The 21,976-nt window shown below is 40.1% G+C and overlaps 1 protein-coding gene and 1 pseudogene across 12 annotated transcripts in view; both read left to right on the forward strand.

The window, feature by feature from the left end:
• Magi2 (membrane associated guanylate kinase, WW and PDZ domain containing 2) overlaps nt 1-21,976 on the forward strand; it is a 1,445,964-nt gene that overhangs the window by 989,173 nt on the left and 434,815 nt on the right. The window lies entirely within an intron of this gene.
• On the forward strand, nt 347-440 carry LOC121828409 (U6 spliceosomal RNA; annotated as a pseudogene).

The following is a 21,976-nucleotide window of genomic DNA, read 5'->3' on the forward strand; positions in this document are numbered from 1 at the left end:
CCATTGACTAGCAGTTCTTTTCCCACTCCTCAAAACCAACAAAAAGAACAAGCAAATGGAAAAACTACAGTGACAAACAACAGATTGTTCCTTGGGGTCTGGAAATAAAGCTATGTGTGTTCTGAATAGATGACGATCTCTTCACCATTTTCTTGTTACTTGTGAAACTATAAGATAGATATGAGAAAGGGGTACATGCACACATATCCACAAACACATTTAGATAAACACACAAACCAGAATAGGAATGGCATTTGCAGCACTGCACTCCACTTATTAGGCAAGAGCAGCTGTTGATAATTTTGTTTTTCTCCCTCAAGTCTTTTGTATTAAAAAGTACCATACAGTGCTCAATTTGGTAACACATATGCTAAAACCAAAACGATACAGAGATTAGCATGGCCGATGGCATGTAAATTCACGAAGCATTCCATATTTTGCACCAACTCTGACAAAGGCTCCCTGACAAAAAAACAACTGTGACTTGGGAAAGTCTCCCCAAGGCCCTCACATTTTGTAGTAGGTGGTAGAGAGCCAAAACCTCTTCCTCAGAGCCTCCTGGCATCTCCAGAGCATCAAAGTCATGCCATTAATAAGTTTTCTGAGCAACTCCTGTATTTGGTCGTGAATGCTTGTTGTTATTATTTAAAATAAATATTAGTACATTAGAATTCCAACAAAAATATAATATCTGACTCAGTTTTTTTAAAAAAAAACCATAGCAGACTAGAAATTCATCACAGATGAATGTACAAATAAGTGCCTTATTTGCATTGGGATAAACTATGTAAAGCTTTAGGGGCTAATTGATATATGTGAGAAAGAATATTTAGTTTTCAAATTGGTATGTGCTAAGCAGTATGTATGCTTTAGAAATAGAAGCGGATTTGAATCCTCACTTAAAATGATCATGACCTGAGCAAGTTTACCTTCACCTGTGGCAATAGAAGTAATTATTCTTCTCTTGAACAGTTGCCTAAGTATTAAGTGAGATGGGAACCACTTAGCTTACACTGATGATTACTGTAGGGTTTCTCCAAGTATTGGCCTTCCTGCCCCTGTCATTGTTACAGTTGCTGTGAAGAGACGGGGAGAAGGAGCAGCAGAGAGCTGGTGGGGAAGGATGAAAAGGAGAGAGGAGTGAGGAAGATGGAGCAAGAGGAGAAAGAAGGGAGACAGAAATGCGGATTGGTTGGAAATGTAGTTCATGAAGGAGCACTGGCCTGGCAGGCATGGAAGGATCTGGATTTGATTTCATCACTGATGAAAAGGCCCTTATGCTTGAAGAGCAGATCATATGTCTACATCTCTGTTACAAATTTTAGATAGATCATATAACATAATTCTCATGATAACCCTAAGTAGATGTTATTCCAAATTTGAAGATAATGAAACAGACCTAACGAGATTAACTATCTTACTCAAGAGTCAATCAGTTACTCATTATAGAATCCGATTCTTTAATCTCCAGTTATGTCTAGGAGTATCTAATACCAATTTTAGAATCTAGAAATTTCCACAACGCTTACAAAAAATATATCCTATTTGGCTGTGGATGAAAGAATAAAATAAAGTAGGGAACTCATCGTGGGATTGGAAGGAAGCTTGGGTTAAATGCTTTCAATGCATGACCACACTCCGTTAATGCCTTAAGCAGGGCAGGTGGGAAGCAGACTGATGCCCTTCCAGGGATCCTTAGGCAGAGGAAACTTAGAAGGCTTGGCATCCATTGTGGTTCATAGGGCACTGAGCTGCTCGGGAGAGTATAATGCAAGAACTTTAGAGATATGCTCGCTCAGAAAACTTTTGCAGTGATTTGCAGATTATTGGTAAATGTGTATATCTTATACACAAATGGTAGTAGTTATTCATTATCTTCTATTGGAAAATATAAACCACTTCTGTCATAATATTTCAAATGGTCATTCAGAAAGCAATATGAATATCAGAGTACTTCTGAGAATTGAATTGAATTGTAAATTTATATATGAAACATTACAGTATACACACTAATGGGGTAACATGTGATGCATTGATACATAGGAATATTGTGTAAGATTTAAATTAAGTTAAATATACCTGTCTTCCTCAAACATCTGTCATTTCTTTGTGTTGAAAACTTTCTTTCCTTACAGTTTTTTGAAATGTGCCATACATTATCTGTAGTCACCAACTCTACAATTGCACCCCAGAACTTCTTGCCCCTATCTAATTGTAACACAGTAGCCATGGTTCAACCTTCTTCATCCGCCTTCTCCCTACTCTTCCCAGCCTGTGATACCACCACTCTACTATGTTTCTCCAGATCAACCTTTTCAGAGTCTGCATCTGATTGAGTTTGTGTGCTGCTTGGTTCTGCCCATGGCTTATTGTCTTATGTGTTACAAGTGTCGGGACTTGATCCTTTTGTGTGGCTGAACAGTATCATAATGTATGTGTCACATTCTCTTGTTGACGCACTGATGTCTGTATCCCCTCATCTCTGGGAACATTTTTTTATAATCTAGTTTCAATATTCTTGGACTATTTACCTCTCTTTTTCCCATTTGTGACTCTGTACAGGTCATCACATCTTCCTCTAAGATCTCTATATTTTGTCAATTATTCTATTGATACAGTTATTATACTAAACTGAAATTCACTTCTACAAATCATCTGGTCCTAGCACATAGTAGGTATTCAATAATCAATTGAATATTGATACCACTGAAAATAGAGACTGCATATAATAACCTGACTTTTAATGATAACTATCTCCGTACTTAGCTTGGAGTGTGTGCACAGAGTTTTTTGAATGGATGAATGAATATAAAAGACACTGAGAGTTGTCATGGTTTTCTCATTTATCAGAGATTAAAACATTCTTAGACAACAATTGTCATTTAAAACAATATTTAAGGAAGATAAAGGGTAAAAATGTGTCATAGAATTAATGGGTGTGACACAAATTTATAAAATGCTTTGAAGTTTAGAATGAGATGTATTCCACACCACTCATAACAACAAATCCCCCTCATAGGAAGAGGTGCACCCCACAGTAACATTGCTATGGGTACACTAAGAAGCAACAAATCCCCCTCATAGGAAGAGTGCTCCCCCACAGTGACATTGTTATAGGTACAATCAAAAACAACAAACCCACCCTCATAGGAGGAATGCACCCCCACAATAATATTGTTAAATGTACAACCAAAAGCAAGACTCCGTGACTCCTGCCTTATTACACTTTTCAACAAAAGAGTCAGAGAAGTGTCTATCATATAGAAGAAACTTAAATAATTGGATTTACTAAAGGGGTGGGTTACATAGATGGCCCCAGACATAAACATTTTAAAAGCTAGTAATTTAAGAGGTTCACAGGCCCTTGGCAGATTGCAGGAATGACTGAAATAGGGAGAAATGTGGGGTTCTACTCTTCCTCAAAACAGCAGACATCTTCTGTAACCACAAAGAGCATAGCTGTTGCCAATATTTGAAAGACAAGACAAGTAGGAACTACCAAGCAGTCACGGTGAGCGCTTAGGAGAGGTGTAGTCACCAGAGAAGACAGGAAAAAAGTGGCTGCAAGCAAAGATTGCTGAGATGTGGAGCAGTTGGTGATGCAGAGGCGGCAACCACAGTCTAGTAAGTAGCTGCAGCCAGGGCAAGAGAACGGGGAGTGAAAGCGACAGCGGTTGTGAAGCTGATGGAAACGCCGGAGACGGGCGGAGGCTCCTGTGTTGAGTTGCGTGGATGTCAGAGGCAGGTTCCAGTAGAGATGCAGGGGCTCGCAGTTGGAAATTATCCTCACTAACGGTCAAATGACAGAATGAAGGTCTCCTTGTCACCCAATATGAAATGTATGGCCAACTAATATTTTGTATCCATTTTGTTTTTTTGTTTTTTGAGACAGGGTTTCTTTGTGTAGCTTTGCGCCTTTCCTGGGACTCGCTTTGTAGCCCAGGCTGGCCTTGAACTCACAGAGATCCACCTGGCTCTGCCTCCCGAGTGCTGGGACTAAAGGCGTGCGCCACCACCGCCCGGCGGCCAACTAATATTTTGATGATAAAAAAGTTAAAACTCAGGTTTCATTTTCAAAATACATTTCTTAAGTGTTTTTTGTTTTGTTTTGTTTTTTGTAGACTTTGGGTTTTCTCTCCTCTTCCTCCTTTCCTTTTTGTCTGTTTTGATTTATTTGAGAGTCTTTCTGTTGTCCTCCCTGCCCTTCAACTCTTTCTCGGCCTGCCTCACCCTCCACAATGTCTGCCACTGTTCTCAATTTAGAATCTGTATTTTAGAACAGCTTTAAGTTTGTTAAAAATCCCGAACAGAAAATTCAGGTTTCCATATGCTTCATCCCACCTCACCCTCCACCCACTTCCCTTTTGATTAGCATCCCAGTCTCTGAGGTGAATTTGTTACAGTTGATGAATCAATACTAAGGGAATATTATTTACAAATATTAATTATATTAATAATACCCATAGTCTGTTTCAGAATGTCCTCTGGGTATTATTTGGTTCTTGTGGATTTTAACACTTGGCTGTACCTTGTGTCCATTACAATGTGTACTGGATAGTTTCACGGCCTTAACAAATTCCCTGTTTCCTTTACCCCTCTTCCTTCCAATCACTGACTGTGTTACTGACACTATGGTCCCACCTTTTCAAGAATGCCACATAGCTGGGGTCATCTATAGTGTGGAGCACCCCTCCCTTTTTTGTTTGCTTCTACTTAGCAGTGGACACCCACGGTTTTCCTGTGTCTTCTCATAATTTGATCGCTTATTTCTATTCATGTCAGCATAATGTTCGAGTCTGAGTCTAACCGCAGGTTTTTAGTCCAATCTCCTATTACATTCTGGATTCCTGCCAGTTTTGAGCAATTGTAAGTGTTATAAGCCATGTACAAGTTTTTTGTAGATATAAGTTTTCAACTCATTTGAACAAATATATATGACCATAAAGACTGGATTATATGATTCGACTCTGTATGACTGGGAGATGTTCCCTATCCAGAGGTTGTACAACGTTACAAGGATGGAGTTCCTATGGCTCTGCACCCCTCCCGATGTCTGCTGTTGTCAGCCTTTGTATTTTAGACATTGTAAATGCACTGGCACCAAGGTCAGACTTGAAATTTAATTTTGTCATCTCTACAAGAGAGGACCCCTTAAAAGTAGATTTAAATAGAAGAAAATATTCTTGGTAGGCAATTCTTCATATGCACAGCATCATGAGTTTGGTGTAAATACTGAAACAAATCAGACAAACAATGTCTTGTACTTTGTTGAGATGTTAATTATGTCAGGTGACATGATGGCCACGCTATTCTCTGGAGGTCTGTGGAGAGTGCTAAACAGAGCAGCTCAGGACACAGATACACAGGTAAACAGATAAGTCAGGCATGTTTGTCTATATGCTCAGCTTGTGCCTGCGACCCCCGTCAGAAGTGTTCAAAGAAAAGAACAGGGCGAAGAAAGTGCGGAAGCTGTCAAACATTTGAACACGTGTCAGGTTAAGCAGATTCCATTTCTGCGTCTGTAGATTGCTAAAGAAAGCTTCTCTGTTCTCAATGATAAACACAAAAACTGTCTCACTAATACTCGAGTATTTGGAGTGACGATTATATGGATTACTATCTATAAGAAGGCTTAACATATTGCCTGACATATGATAACTATTTAATATTGAGTTGGCTACCCAGTGGGAAACTGAAAGTCAGGAAAGTCTGATGTTTGAAGTGGTGACATTTGAGCAAGCTGGCTAGCTCACCTGGGGACCCAGACAAAGTGAAACAGAAGAAAGTCATGGCTGTGTCTGAAAAGGCCAAGAAGAGGAATGCTATATTGCAACAGGACATTATACTGCAAGAAAGGAATGAAGAGATACACAGCTTTTGTGATCCTGGCAGATGCCAGATGTCAAAAGCCTGGGAGCACAGTGGTTCCTTTACCCAGATCTGTTTCAACTGATCTCTCTCCTTTTATCTCTGAACTCCTCCCGCCATGATAGAGTCAGCCATTAGTAAGATTATGTGATGTTAATGAGTTCTTTCAGTTTCTCCATCTGTGGATTTGAATCACACCTGTCCTGGAAGTACCTGAGTATCTTAACTGCAGTACATGCATGGAATATTCACATGTGTTTATTATTCTAAAGAGATGTGGCAGATTTAGGTCTAGATATAGCAGGTCAGGAGAGTTATGACATTGTGAAATCACCCATTCAAAACTAAAAATGAGATACTAAAGAATATAAAGGGTAGAAGAACGAAACTATTGTTCAACTTCAACTTAAGGTGAACATGTTTATGTACTACCAGAAAAAAAGGTAATTTTCAAAAATTGTTTCATTAGTCTTCATATAAAAGCAAGTAAGTTCTTTTTACAGAGTAACCCCATTCAGCTATTGATATTCAATAAACTGAAATAATTTTATTTTAAAATATAAAATATACTAATGAGCCCTAATATAACTTCTATATTTTCATTCTCACATCAAATTTTATATTTATTGTGTTCTCTTCTAGTGGTTTTGGAATTTTATTTAAAAGCATTTTCAAATTGTTGGACACTTTATAGATAGATTCCCCGGTGCCTTGAATTTTAATGCATCTGTTTCTCTAAACTGAACTGAAATTTCTGTGTTTCTTTAATGATGTTGGTTTCCTGTCATGCATGCAGTTTTAGGCTCATAAAAAGTTCAGATATTCTACCAAAATAATGAATCATTTTTGTAAGGAAAATACACCTTTATGTTTTATATCATAGTGAATTTCTCATTTTAAACTGTTTGTTTTTGAGATCTTTCAAAGTCATTAACATGGGCTGAGAACATACCTCAGTGACAACACCCATGTAGGATGCATGAGCTCTAGGTTCAAACCCAGATCCACAGGAAATCAGGTAGGGGTAGAGAGTTAGGGAGGAAGGAAGGGAGGGAGGGAGGGAGGAAGCAGGGAGAAGGCAGCAGAAGAGGCACAGAGGTAGTATGTTGTGTTAAGTCTGGAATTACAAGAATTGTAGGTGTAATTTTGACACTAATAATATCCTCCCCTAATATTCTAGGCTATAGTTCTCAAAACTCTTTCGTGGACATTATTCTTAGCAGGCCAGTCACAACTGTTAGGAAGATTAGAGTGGCAGCACTCCTTTCTGGGAGAGACATGAGTAATGAGTGAGATGTTTGTGCTCTGCTCCCAGCACAGGGCCCAGGGTGTTGGTTATTTTCAGTGGCAGCATGTTGCAAGGATACTGCACTGTCAGTACCTCAAAGGATTCAGTCAAATCTGACTCTTGGAAATGCAACACACATCAACCTCAAGGTGCTGTGATGGATGTGATTCTGTCAGTTACTGGAAACCTGCAGAAATATCTTGAGTTTTCTTAAGTGCGTTAATCATATTATGATACTCTCTAGAAAAAGGAGGTCATAATTCACTAATGTGGGGATTTGAGCAGCATGGTACATGCTTAATAATACAATGTTTGCTGGTGTCTCAAACTCCCAATCTCAGAAAAACACCCCTGGCCAGTCAGTATTGCCAACAATGCCCCATTCATATAGTATTTACTATGTTCTAGACCAGGAAACTCATCAGATCCTCATGACAAATCAATGAAACAGACACTCTCATTACCCCCTGCTGTACAGATTAGGAAACTGAGGCATGGGTAGATTATAACATATCTTAATCGCCTCAGTTCCTTAAGAGACGGGGCCCAACCCTGCTCCCTTCAGCCCTGCACATTTATCATTCACAAGGAAGGACTTTAGAAGAACTGAAACCAGGCCCCACCTACAATCTTTTTTGAGACCTACGCCACATTCTTTTAATATACTCAAAGATTTGTTAAGTAGTTTAAAAGGTAATTTCCCATTTTTTTTTGTTCCCTGAATGTTAGAAATCAAGGGAATAATCCTTGTATAACACAGCATTAGAAGTGTTCATTCTTTACAGATGTAAGCTGCACAAAAAAATTCAGCTCACACACACTTGAATAAATGGAAGGCCATAAAAATTGATCCTTATTCTGCACAAAATCAATATTTGACATCAGAAAACTTCCCAGCCACAGGAAGGAGCTAAACTAACAGAATGTTGTCCTGCAAAATAATGGGTTGGCTTCAACACCCAATGACTTGTGCAATGTCTAGTGCATGGAACCACAAAAATATTCCTGGAGATGACCCTGATGCCAGTATTCCCCTACCATTGCACATTCCTGAATTGGTTACTTTATTCTTTTCCTATCATATTTTTCTTTATTCAAAGTTGTATAGTTCAACAATCAGAGTATAGCGTTCCAAACCCTCCTAATCTGAATATAGCCTGGATACATCACTGTCCCACCAAGAATAAATGAATGAGTGGTGAATGAATGGTCATGGAGAAAGTAGCCAGAGCATTGCGGTAACCTTAGTTCATATCCAATCTTCAGTTTGGAAATACTATCTCTATCTCCTTTTAAATATAGACCTCTTCTCTTTTGAGAGAGTAGACACCCCCATTCTAATTCAACACTGTGGATGTCTGTTCTCACTGCAATAAGTTCCTTAAACTGTGAAGCAACACACATTCATCACATTCATATATGAAGACTAAGAAGGCCACAATGAGTGGGCGCTTATTCTTCACACATATGCACATGCGCACGCGCGCGCGCGCGCACACACACACACACACACACACACACACACACACACACACACAATGCAATACTAGAACACTTCCAAACCTCAGGTAGGAATTAGAGCAGTGGAGATAGTTTTGATATCTGCTGGTGCTTCTGTAGGAGGGCCACCAGTCAAGGGTAGCAGAGTTAAGTCATAAGACTGAAGTGGGCTGAAAGAGAACAATGTTTACTTCTACAGTCTTACAGTAATTGACCACCAAGTGGCTGTTTCCCAGCCACATCACATGTTCTTTGACCTACACCTACATTTGCTGAACCTCCCACATTGTTAAACATCATGCTGAAGGATTCTTCTCTATAAGACACTGTATATTAGTTCTTTGTGGACCACTGATTCACAATATAAAGTTTTTCCCAACTTACTTGCCCCAAACTCCTCAGCTCTTAATTTTAGGGATGTGCTAGATCAGTAGTTTTCTGGTAAGGATGAGTATCTATTTATTCATGGATATGTAAATATACATACATTAAACCACATTTAGAATATTGTTTAAAATAGGAAGCATGGGACATGGATGTTTTCTGCCGAGGTTCCAGTTTTTAAATTGGGAAACTTTTTTTTTTTAATTAAGAAAATTTTTGCATTCATTTTACACACCAATCAAAAATCCCCCTCTTCCTCCTCCTGCCCCCCCAGTGTCCCCCCTCCACAAGAAGGCAAGGCCTCCCATGGGGAGGCACACCCAATAGAGGCAGGCCCAAGCCCTTCCCCCTGCCTCAAGGCTGCATGAGGTGTCCCATGATAGGTAGTGGTCTCCAAAAAGCCCCCTCATGCACCAGGCATAGATTCCGATTCTACCGCCAGGGCCCCCCAAGCAAATCAAGCTACATAATTGTCTCGCCATGCAGAGGACCTAGTCCAGTCCCATGCAGGCTCCACAGCCATTGATCCAACTTTCATGAGTTCCCTCTAGTTTGGTTTGGTCATCTCTCTAGGTTTCCCCATTATGATCTTGATGCACTTGCTCATAGAATTCCTCTTCTCTCTCCCCAATTTGACTCCTGGCGCTCTGCCTGGTGTTTGGCTGTGGATCTCTGCATCTGCCTCCATCAGTCAGAAAAGCTCTGTGATAACAGGGTATTCACTAATCTGATGACTGGGGCAAGCCAGTTCAGTTCAGGCACCCTCTCCACTCTTTCCAGTAGTCCACCCTGGGGTCATCCTTGGGGATTCCTGGCAACTTCCCTAGCACTGGGTTTCTTTCTATCTCCCTCCATCATGGTATCTCTTTCATTGCTTTCCCACTCTATCCCTGTTCCAGCTCAACCATCCCATTCCCTTATGTTCTCATCCCCCATCCCCTAACCTTCATTGCCCACCCCTCATCCCCAGTTGACTCACGGAAATCAGTATGGTGGTTTCTCAGAAAATTGGAAATCAATCTTCCTCAAGACCCAGCTATACCACTCTTGGGCATATACCTGTAGCTAGAGTTTTCATGCCTGGCCCACAGTCAGGACAAATCTCTCTCACCCGCCAGTCCCACGGCCGCTCAGACCCAACCAAGTAAACACAGAGACTTATTTTGTTTACAAACTGTATGGCCATGGCTGGCTTCTTACTAACTGTTCTTCTATCTTAAATTAATCCATTTCCACAAATCTATACCTTGCCACGTGGATCTTGGCTTACCGGCATTTTACATCTTCCTTGTCTTGGCGGCTGATGCAGGCAGTGAGTCCTTCTGCCTTCCTGTTCTTTTATTTCTCCTCTCTGTTAGTCTCGCCTATACTTCCTGCCTAGCCACGGCCAATCAGGTTTTATTTATTGACCAATCAGAGAAACTTGACATACAGATCATCCCCAGCACAGCCAAGTGCAGACCATCTCAGACACCTGCACTCAGGCCCGTGGTCCTAATCATCCTCTATGCGGATCTGCTGGGTAAAGCCATGAAGAACCCAAGAACAGGCTCCCACAGGACATACAGAACATCCCACAGCATATACCCAAGGAATGCTCAATCATACCACAGAGACACATGCTCAACTATGTTCATAGCAGCATTATTGGTAATAGCCAGAACCGGGAAACAACCTAGATGCCCCTCAGCTAAAGAATGGATTAAGAAAACGTGGTACATATACACAATGGAGTACCGCTCAGCAGAGAAAAATAATGACATCATGAAATTTGCAGGCAAATGGATGGAACTAGAAAATATCATCCTGAGTGAGGTAACCCAGACTCAGAAGGACAAACATAGTATGTACCCACTCATAAGTGGATACTAGAAGTAAGCCAAAGGATAACCAGACAACAATCCACAACTCCAGAGAAGCTAGCTAACAAGGAGGACCCAAAGAGGGACACATAGATTGCCCTGGGAAGGTGAAATAGATGGGAAACCCTTTTTGCTATATCTCCTTGCTTTGGAAAAACTATTCAAACTCCTTTGTGGTCCATTTGAATGTGGGTTTTCAGGATGAAAGTGTTGGCCAAGGATTGGCATGTTTCGCTGAGTTCAGATGTAGCCCCTCCTTACACAGAGTAGCTCACATGCCTTTTGGTAAGTCTCCCTGGCTATAGTGATTACAAATGAGAAATGTTAATGATTTCAGTATCATCACCACAAAATTCTATGCTATATTTCAGTGTATAGACAGTGTCTTCCTAGAAAGGGCCACAATCTTTATAGAATCATTCTAATGACAAATTTCTTGTAACTGTTTGTCATGCTTATAGTATAACCAAAATGGCTGGTCCTTGCAAGACACAACCAACTGTGTGCTTCCAGTAAATGGGCCACAGTTGATTGCTTTGACCTAATGTTAAGAAAAATAGTCAACAACTGAGATGAGTTTAGTAGCTGCTTTTGTTGAAATCACAGTCACTGCTAAGCTGTTTCAGGATTAGCATAATTAGAAGGCCTAAAATAAGAGGAAATTGTTGACATCTGATGTAAAGACTGGAACTTTGGGTAAAGTATGCACAGATTTCTAGTATGTGTGAACATGTGATGAACTTGCTTGAGATGACATGTCAGGGGGCTGGCTGCCTTGGTGTGTGCCCACTTTGAGCATCAGAACTTGAGTTCAAAGGAGATTCAAGACCTCTTGGGTCTAGCTTGATAATAGCAGAGTGCTTTCACAGGCACTGCATGATGACACCAGAAAAATGGGCTGACATATCCTATCTGAATCTAGAGTCATTCTAAGTTGTTTGCATTGATGTTCCCTGATACATATGTCCATGAAAAACGGATACACTAACTCCTTCAACCCCTATGATCTGAGATCTCAGTTTTATATGTTCACCCAGGGCATGTTGATTGCCTAGAAGGTGCCCAACTCATTTCAATGCAAATGTGAGTTGAGGATTTCCCTTACAGGAAAACATTTAAAAGAATGTATTTAAGAATGCCAGAATAAAAATGTTTTACTTTTCCCTCTTACACTTCATTTAATTATTTTGTATGAGTATGTATATGCGTGGGTATGCATGTGCTATGGTGTACAAGTCAGAGGACAATTAGTGGGAGGTGGTTCTCCCCTTCCACCATGTGGGTCTTTTAAGGGATCCACACTGAGTCATAAGTCTTGGTATCAGTGCTTTATCCAGTGAGCTATCTTGCCAACCTGTAAAAAGCACTTAAAATTCATTTCCCCTGTTCATTCAAAATCACCATAAATATAACTAGTGATACGCTCAGTGGTAAAGGATTTGCCACCATGCCTGGCCACCTGAGTTGATCCCTGAGACTTACATGGTGAAAGGAGAGAGCCAGTTCCCACTAGTTGTCCTCCCAGCTCCACATGTGGGTTATGCCGAGCAAGTGCACACACCCTAATGAACAAACACAGAGTGTGTAACAGTCTTACTTTCCATAACTATATAGAAAAGATAGGGGAAATGTACATAACATGTTTAAATTCAAAGGAAATTCAAAGAAACATGAGTTTCTAAAAGAATATTTAAACATATCAGCATTCAAACAAGAACTTATAAAAGAAAGGAAACATGGAGTAGAAATTGGCAGGGTGCCAGGCAGTGGTGGGACACATCTTTAATCCCAGCACTCGGGAGGCAGAGCCAGATGGCTCTCTGTGAGTTCGAGGCCAGCCTGGTCTACAGAGCGAGATCCAGGACAGTCACCAAAACTACACAGAGAAACCCTGTCTTGAAAAACCAAAAAAATAAAATTTAAAAAAAAAAAGGAATTGGCAGGGCTTAGAAAATAAACAAAAGAGGAAAGCAGTGAAGATATGAAAGTATATTAAAAACCACAGAAGGAACATAAGCATCCATTTGAAAAAACAAGGAACAGGTCTTAAGGAATGTGTTTGTCAGAGAGGATAATGTAGAGAAGATGCCATAAAGAACAGACAAGGTACACCTTGCACATGCACAGATGATGTTCCCAAAGGAAAAAAATGCAATTTTTGAAGGAAACATTCCTGAAATTTTAGCTAGATTTTGATTTCCATATTTAAAAGAGAAAAATTGGGTTTCAGAAAAATCCAATACAAAAAGGTGAATCTTTGTAAAAGACAGTAATTTCCTAAAACATTGAGTTTTAAAAAATCAGCTTACAAGGTACAAGAAATGTCAAGTAAATCTCAGGTGTATTTGGTACAGCACTGAGGACAGGATGTGGAATAGTGTCTCCTCCATGTTAATGTAAAGTAAGTTTGATCTGAACATTTGTGTGCAGGTAAATAATTTTACAATTATTTACATATGGAGTACCTATGGAGTATATATATGTAACAAAGAGATGTTCTCAGGAAGACATTTTGTTATCAATGCATTCTTGTTAATATCTTGCTGAATATTATAATCCAACTAGCCAAAAGATGAGATAATATTGGAAATCAAGGTGGAAATTGCCTAGAAGCATTGTAACTCTTGCAATTTTAAATTTTTTAATGAAAAATTCTGACCTGAGAGATAGCATGTGTGTTCAAGATGCCGGAAACGTTTCTGCAGCCAAATGACTAGATGACTGAGGTGGATGCTGGAGCCACAGCAGAGGGCTAGGTGACTCTGGGCCTTCAAATCCCAACAAGGAATTTAGAATTTTCCCAAGAGCACCAGGAAGCCAGTTAAGATGTTTTCCAAGTGGGAGCTTTTTATATTTCCTGAGACAGTTAGAATCCTGAGAATGACTGGGAAAAACACGGTTTCAGACAAGAAAAAGGAGATTTTAATCCAGCAGCTTCCAGGAGAAACACTTCCTGTTACCTGCGAATCAAGTTGTAGAACTCTCGGCTCTTTCTCCAGCACCATATCTGTCTGCACGCCCACCATGATGATAATGGACTAAACTTCTGAAACTGTAAGCCACCCCAATTAAATGTTTTTCTTTATAAGAGTTGCTGTGTTCATGGTGTCTCTTCATAGCAATAGATAACCTAACTAAGACAGCATTCAAACATATACTATGCATTATATCTGCTGTTGATTTAAACACACACACACACATACACACACACACACACACACACACACACTCCCAGATTCTATTGTCTTTCAGTATCCATGGGGCTGGGGGTTGATTCCAGGAACCCTTGTCAATACCAAAATATGCAGCTATTCAAGACATTCATGTAAAGTAACATATATATATATATATATATATATGATATAATCTATACATACTCTTTTTAAAATCACTTATGCATTGTTTATCATGCCTGGTACAATGTAAATAGCTTATATAATACCTTATTTGAGAAATAATGACATCTGTTCATCTTAGTATAGATGCAGTTATTTACAGACTGTGTTTGATCATTGGTTACTTGAACCCCTGGATGCAGAAACCATGCGGGGTGGCGGGGGTGGGGGCAGTAAAAAGTCTGCAATGAAGGCACTTCACACAAAGTGGACTACTTCAGAATTATAGAGCAGATTTTATTTCTCATTAAGCATTTATTTGAAGCAGCAGCTAGCTGAGCAATACAACAATACTAGTTAATATTTTAATGGGTCTAAATCCATGGGCCAATGAAGCATTTATCTGTAGTGAGACATATAATTAAGAAGTGTTGCTTCCTCCTGCTGCCTGTAACAGCAATAGGAAATGATTTCTGGATGGGAGTTTGGGTCTCTTTTTTCCTGTAGAGTAAGTGTTCTTAAATATTGCCATAAAGCCCATGGGTGAGTTATAAGTGTCCTACTGATAGACCAAGAATGGATTCAGTATTGGAAATCCGTAAGTCTTTCCCAGTGGCTCTCTCTTTCTAAATTTTGGCTTCCACTTATGACTGAAAGCTCTGTACAGAGAGCCAACCAAATGAGTTGTTAATGATCACAAAATTTGTAAACCAATGCTGACACATTACCCTACTCTACCTACTGCAACTCTATCCTGGAACAGAGCTGAAATGTGAAATGTCCTGTACAAGCAAAAGGTGGTGCATGCCTTTAATCCTAGCACTCAGGAGGCAGAGGCAGGTGGATCTCAGTGAGTTCAAGGCCAGCCCATCTACAGAGTGAGTTCCTAGACAGCCAGGGCTACACAGAGAAGCCCTGTCTCAAATACAAAAACAACAACAAGAAGGGTAAATTAAGTAGGCCATTTTTTAACCCCATAAATGTCCTTATAAAGACTTTTGAAAGTCCCCACTCTGGTGAAACATGGGCACTCAGCATCCCCACTTAACTGAAGGACAGTTAAAAAATGGACCTGAAGAATCCTTTCCTACAGCACTGCCCTGTCTCCACACATCACCTTCTACAGAAGCAGAGGCAGGAGTGGCAGCTCACGTTCTTTCAGTGGAACTACAGGCCATGAGTATAACTGTGGTTCCCCAATGTCTACATCACAAGTTCATTTCTAATGACCTCAAATTATTTTTGACTGAATAATCTTAGTATTCAGTCAAACATATAGGTGAGGAAATCACTGGATCTTCAGGAAATCCTCATGAAATTTATGACAGTAAGCTGAACAGAGGACTTGGTATTCACTAGAAGTCACTTACTTGAAAAATATTAATGGAATCTTTTATTGTAGATACTCTTTTATCATCTGGGGATATTACCATAAGCTGAAAAGATTAGGCTCTAGCCTTGCTGTCTTTATAGGTGGGAATTAAGGAAGACAACATGTGCAAACCTGGAAAGAAAGTCTAAACTTTACAGAGTGCGTACCTGCCAGGGGCCAGCCTCGGCTGGGGTTCAGGTTCTGAGACAGAGAAGGTGTGTTGCACAAGGAAAAAGTCTGACCACCAGGTGGACTGCACTCAAGTAACCCCAAATAGCTTGAGCCCTCTTTATAATTTGTTTTTTCTACCAGGCTTACATGAGCAATTGTATTATTGACTCTTATTTTTTATTTTTAAGAAATACATCCTATTTTAAGAAATACATCTTAATCATTATAAAGGCCCCCATTGTTCCTCGTTTATGCTTCCCCAAATACACTTCCCACCCCTTACATAACCTTATTCTAGACACTGAGTTCAGCATTTTTCAGGCTTAACTAAATATCCAGCCAGACACATCCTGCTCTGCAGCACTTATGGCAGCTGGAGGCTACCTGTGGTTAGAAGTTAAAAAGTAACAGACATGGATACAATGCTTTAAGGACAACAATATTCAAACCCAGACAATTCTTTCATGTCTGCAAGATACACTTTTATCTAGTTCCCTTTTCTATAAGAGGTTTCCATGTCTCAATCTCTCTATATCCATAAAAGGCAGACTTCGATAAAGCACTCTTTTCCCATCCCACTATATCATATTTCTTCCACCAGTATAAGCTCCTGTGTATGGTAACGATGATCTGTCCATCCCAGATTTTTGCACTGCATTTTTTTTCCTCGTGGGGCATACCAGATCCTACCATTGATTTTATATACATGGTATTCAGGGAACTTACTCTCAACAATTCTCACTATGTGTATTCCTGAGGCTTTTTCTCTATTCTGTGTGTGCATGCCTTACCCTATCCAGAACTGTGAGACATGGTTAATGTTACAAATGTTGTTTTCTCATATGTACCTAACTATCTCTATTGAGTAAAAAAAGTTTCCAGAATTAGGAGTTGTAGTTAGTAATTCCAGATAATAAATTTGAGGAGCTTGTGGTGGGTAGCTGTTCTAGCTTTGACCTTGAAACACTGCCCCTAGAGTGACAGCAGGTAACTGCCATATTTGCCTATGACCTGCCCCTCTGGCGTGGCTGAGAGGGAGCTCCTTAAGACTCAAGGTGCGTGCGTAAGTGCTGGGCCCTTCTAGATACCTTGTGGCCCTGGAAGCTGGATGGGAGTTCTCCTCTGGATGGTACCTTATCTCTCCCAGATCCTGTAACCAACCCCTATTGGTTGTAAGTTACCCCAGAAATAAACCTCTCTTGATTACCAGATAAATTACATGAAGTTGCCTCATTAAATACAGTTACAGGAGCATTAGCCCTCTGCTGATTCTAAGGGGGGGGGGATATTCAAGAAAGAACAGAATTTCCAGGGAAAATTATAGTATGTTGCATGTGTGACTAACAAAGTGAAACTAAAAACCACCCAAGGACTCAATAACATAATGAGAGGAAAAAAGAGCCTGCAAACTGCATGTATTTTGCAAATTCCTATGCTGTCCTGTGATCTATTGGTCCTTGCCAAGTAAGAATCCATTTCCACGGTACCTTGCCCCCAGGAAACTGGTAGGACAGGTCATCATATGCTGATCCAAAACTAGGCTTCATGGCTTCTGACACTTACTACTGGCATCTGGGGTCCAAGATGGAGCCACTTTCTGTAACTGGCATGTCTGACATGAAAGGTTTATCATTATAACAGCCATAAGGGGTACAGCGATTTCCCCAGATCCTATATCTTACCTCAAAACGTCATGTGAGGGTGGGGACTTTGTGGTTGTGGTATTTTTTTCTTAGTTTTGGTTCTTTATTGCCTGTTATTCCTTAAAACCTATTATGGTTGAACAAGCTATCACTACCTTCAGACTTTCATCCATGGTCATGAGGTCATAGGATTTGAAGCATTCTAAAATGTTCTTCTCAAATACATTTTTAGACTTCAAGTAATTAATCTATAAAATGCATTTTCATTTTTATGGCTCCAGCTGAGAGTTTTCAGAGTCTGAACAGGAAGACACAGTCATCAAGAGTACAGTAGAAGGCCCCACACTCACCTGGCAGGGACTAAAATTAGGTCACAGACCATGAATTGTTCTTCAACATCAAGGGCCCAACAGGAGCCTAGGACCTCTTTGGTTACATAGAAGGTACTTACAAACAAAAGAAGTGAGTTAAAATTCAGCTAGCTCAATTTTTCCTTAATCAAGAAACCACCCTCTCTGTTCCACCATAGATGGGAATAAACAGGTTCTCATCCATGGCTGTTCTGTCTGTTTAGTATGTATGTTCCAAAACTATGAGTACCAAAACAAATACGTTTAATGCTCAATTATGTTAAATAGCTCCATTTGAATTTTTCCCCTGAAATAAATCTAAATAAACATTGATAAACAGGACAAAGTATATTAGTAATGTGTTGTCTGAGCATGTGATTTAGGGAATTAAAATCACAGCCAAGAGAGCAAATACATATTACAAGTTACAGTGCATCATGCATGCCAAACTGAATTATTAGCAAATCACTGGATGACTACAGCCGCAAAGGGCAATCTGTTTCCCTGAGAATCTGAAATCCACTTATGAGGCCTAACTGGGGACGTAACTGTGGATACATAGTTATTGGGTTTGCATAAAATGAAACAAAAGAAGTGTTTCAGATTCCTTCTGTGTGTACAAATGTAGAAGTCAAATTAATCAATTTTTCCCAAGATAATGATTGGTATGAGCCATGTAGAGTCTACCCTCAAGTAAATGTCAATCAAAGAAGTTGAATATGAAGTAAGTGTACAGTAACTCTGTCACAACGAAAAGTAGAGATTCCGAGAGAAATGTAAGAAATGTGGGGGAGAAAGTGTTAGAGTAGGAAATGGAAACTACAGACCTGCTTCCTAGAACTGGATTGGGGCTTGAATTGGTTAGGAACTAGACAAGAAAGAAGAGAAGCCAAGATTGGAAAAAGAAGTCACTTAACTAAATATCACAGTCGCCCTCCAGAGAAGGATCCCTTCCATCTGGCTGAGGATTATGATCAACAGAAGCATGAAGTAAGGGAGGGACTAGTCAGGGCTAAAGGAAGTGGAAAGTCGGGGTTTGTGACTGGGAACAGGGTGGGGAAAGGTATATTTGCTACTGAGAGATGGGGAGGAGGAGTAGAGGGAGGGGAAGGAGAAAAGGATGAGAAAGCTCCCAGTTTAAAAATAAACTTGATAGGCCATCAAATTTACCAAAGCATGTCAAACATGATCTGCTAATGTCATGTCTAAGCATGTCACCCATTCCATTTCACCAGATGTCAGTATTTCATTCACTGCAAAGTCATCTTGTATGAGTGGGGTGATTACTGTTGTGGTACTCCTGGTTTGGTTTGGCTGGACTTTTTGTTGTGGTGGTGGTTCTCCATGAAAGGAAGGAAACAAGATGAATTCTGTGACTGGGTTAAGTAGCTTTGACAAAGAATTCACTAAGGGAGAGGTAAATGTGCCTCTAGTTACAAACAGCTTAGACACCAATATCCTCATGGTGCATGAATCTAAAGGGAACCCACCCAGGCCATGGAGAACCTCAGTGGCCATCGTCAATGGCTTTGGGAGATTGTGTCTCTGAAAACTGAAAGTGCTACATATTTTGTATGCAAACTCCCACACTGCCCCACAGATTTCAGTAAATCTGAAGGAAAGACTTTTTTCCTCTTTAGTTCAAGTCTGGAATTAAGTTCAATATGACATAGAATTCCCTGTAACTTAAAAGGCCAGGAGGAGGGGTGGAGACTAGTGGATAAGAATTACTGGTTGAAGCGAAAACCCAACCTCAAGCCCCGCTTCACTGTGTCTAGATGCCTACTGGACATCCCATTGGATCTCTCTCAAATACCTTAAACTTGACTGTGAAATGTATCACTTTCCTTCAAAATGTGCTTGTCCTTTATTTCCTATTTTGTTAGAGGACATCATTTCCTAGCTAGGAACTGGAGGCAGCCTACCTGTATTCTCCCTTGGTGAACATAACGAGGCAGTGGCAGCGGTGTGTTGTGTCTCTGCTGCTCATCTTCCATAGCCACCACCTCCTATTTAGTCTAGGCACTCATCACTTCCCACTGGCATCTCTACACTTGTAATGTGGTAGGTGAGGATTGGGTTCCCAGAGTTCATATCCTAAATCATTCTTCACCAGTTACGTGCTCTGTCCCCTGTCCCTTCAATTCCTCATTTGTAAAATGTGGGAAATGAAGGCACCTTGAATGAGTGAGTGTATTATGGAAAACATGAAGAATGAAATTCATGAACAAGCCATAGCTTTTTCTAGATATGAATCTAGACAGTAAGACCTCACAGAAAAATGACAGAAATATAGTGGAAGCCACATATAATTCAAAATTTTCTAGAAAAAGATAAAATCAAACATTTTGCTGTAATGATATTAAAACCATACTATCCTCTTAATTTATGACACTAGCCACACTTCAAGTATTCAATAGCTGCATGTGGCTGGTATCCATGTGGCTCCAATGGATGGAGCAAGCCTAGAGAATATGACCATGGGGAGCAGGAATGCCACAATCAGTGAGAGAAAATCTTCAGAAGGAACCCTGAAGGGCGGTGTGATGAATTTATCCTGGCCATAGTGAATTGCAAGAAACAAAAATAATTCTGGGAAGAGAAAAGCATAGTTATAAAAATAAGTAGAGCCGGGCGGTGGTGGCGCACGCCTTTAATCCCAGCACTCGGGAGGCAGAGCCAGGTGGATCTCTGTGAGTTCGAGGCCAGTCTGGGCTACCAAGTGAGCTCCAGGAAAGGCGCAAAGCTACGCAGAGAAACCCTGTCTCGAAAAACCAAAAAAAAAAAAAAATAAGTAGAATCTGGGCACTATACTTCATGAATATTAATCATTAAGTCGCTTTACTATAGTTTTCTTCATGTGTATACCGAGCACCTACTATGTGTATGTTTTATGTAGTGGGACCCTCTGAAATGCCACTGTGGCTAGCTGCTCCTCAGCCACTTCCTTCTACATTCCTCCAAATACACATTGATTAAAGTTTCTTCAAACATTTTACTCCACAATTTTTCTTCTTGTGTCTCACACATACAAAATTTTTCATCACAGAGTTGCATATTTAACCGTTTTAGTCTCTGAACCCACTCTGTTGTTCTAGTTAGTTAAGTCATGGAAGCCTTCTTATATCCTAGAATGAAGGACTCAGAATGGTCCATTAGGTGATTTAGATAACTTGGGTGACATGCATGCTTTATCTCCTAAGGTTTTCAAGCACAGCCAGAAAACTAAAATTTCAAGAACACTGTCTTTTCCTTTTCTTTTGTTTTGCTGTTTGCTTTGTTTTGGTTTTCTTTTTTAACCCAGCACTAATGGTCATGCTACTTCCAGTTGTATATAGGCATGTAAGACAGCAGCCTTGAAATCATTTTTGACATAAATTGGGTACCCAGAAAGGTACAGTTTCTGCCTGCAGCTACTCTTCAGGTTCACTGGCTATGGAACGCTCAAGGTGGCTGCTTTAGAAGACCTGTATTTCTCCATGCAGCTTTCAGTTAACTCATCTTCAAAGGAAGATGCTTTCATTACTGAGTAGTGAACAGGAAGAGATTTATTTTAAAGACCAGCAAAATAGAACAGCCTAAACAGCCTGCTAATGATGCTGTTTTCCCATTTCCTGCTATTGATGCATTGTGTGCCCATGAATGATGAGGCGAACTGTGAGCTCTAGAAATTCATGTTTTCTGAAGGAAATCCATTCCTACGCCTTGCAAAGCAGAAGTACAGGTGCAACAAGAAAGGAAACAGTACCAGCTGCTCCTTGGCTGCCGTTCCTTAAAGAGAATTGGAAAGCAAACCCTGATTTGGAAGGATTACAGAACCGGGCAAAGGACGGCAGGAGTTTTCATGACTTTGGCCCCAGTTCTGAGAATGGTACCCTCACAAAGGATCCTCAACACACAAAGCTAGTGTGGGAGCCGGCTCCTGCCTACAGCTTGTAGTGCTACTGTCCTGCCAGAAGTGACTGAAATGCAGGAAATGTACACTGCATTAATATACAGGACAATTTAGGATATGATATAAAGCATGTATGTAAAAGCAAAACCAGTTGTTAAAAAAGTGAATTCTCCTACATAGTTGTATAATGTCACATTCCCAGGAAGTTCAGTGGGCTCTTGATTTTGTGTCTTAATATGTATAACACAAAGTCACTTTTTTGTGACTAACCTTTTTAGGAAAGGATTCTTGAGTGGTCTATTGGAATA

Source organism: Peromyscus maniculatus, chromosome 3 (assembly GCF_049852395.1).
Source record: "Peromyscus maniculatus bairdii isolate BWxNUB_F1_BW_parent chromosome 3, HU_Pman_BW_mat_3.1, whole genome shotgun sequence".
In the NCBI taxonomy this organism is placed as follows: Eukaryota; Metazoa; Chordata; class Mammalia; order Rodentia; family Cricetidae; genus Peromyscus; species Peromyscus maniculatus.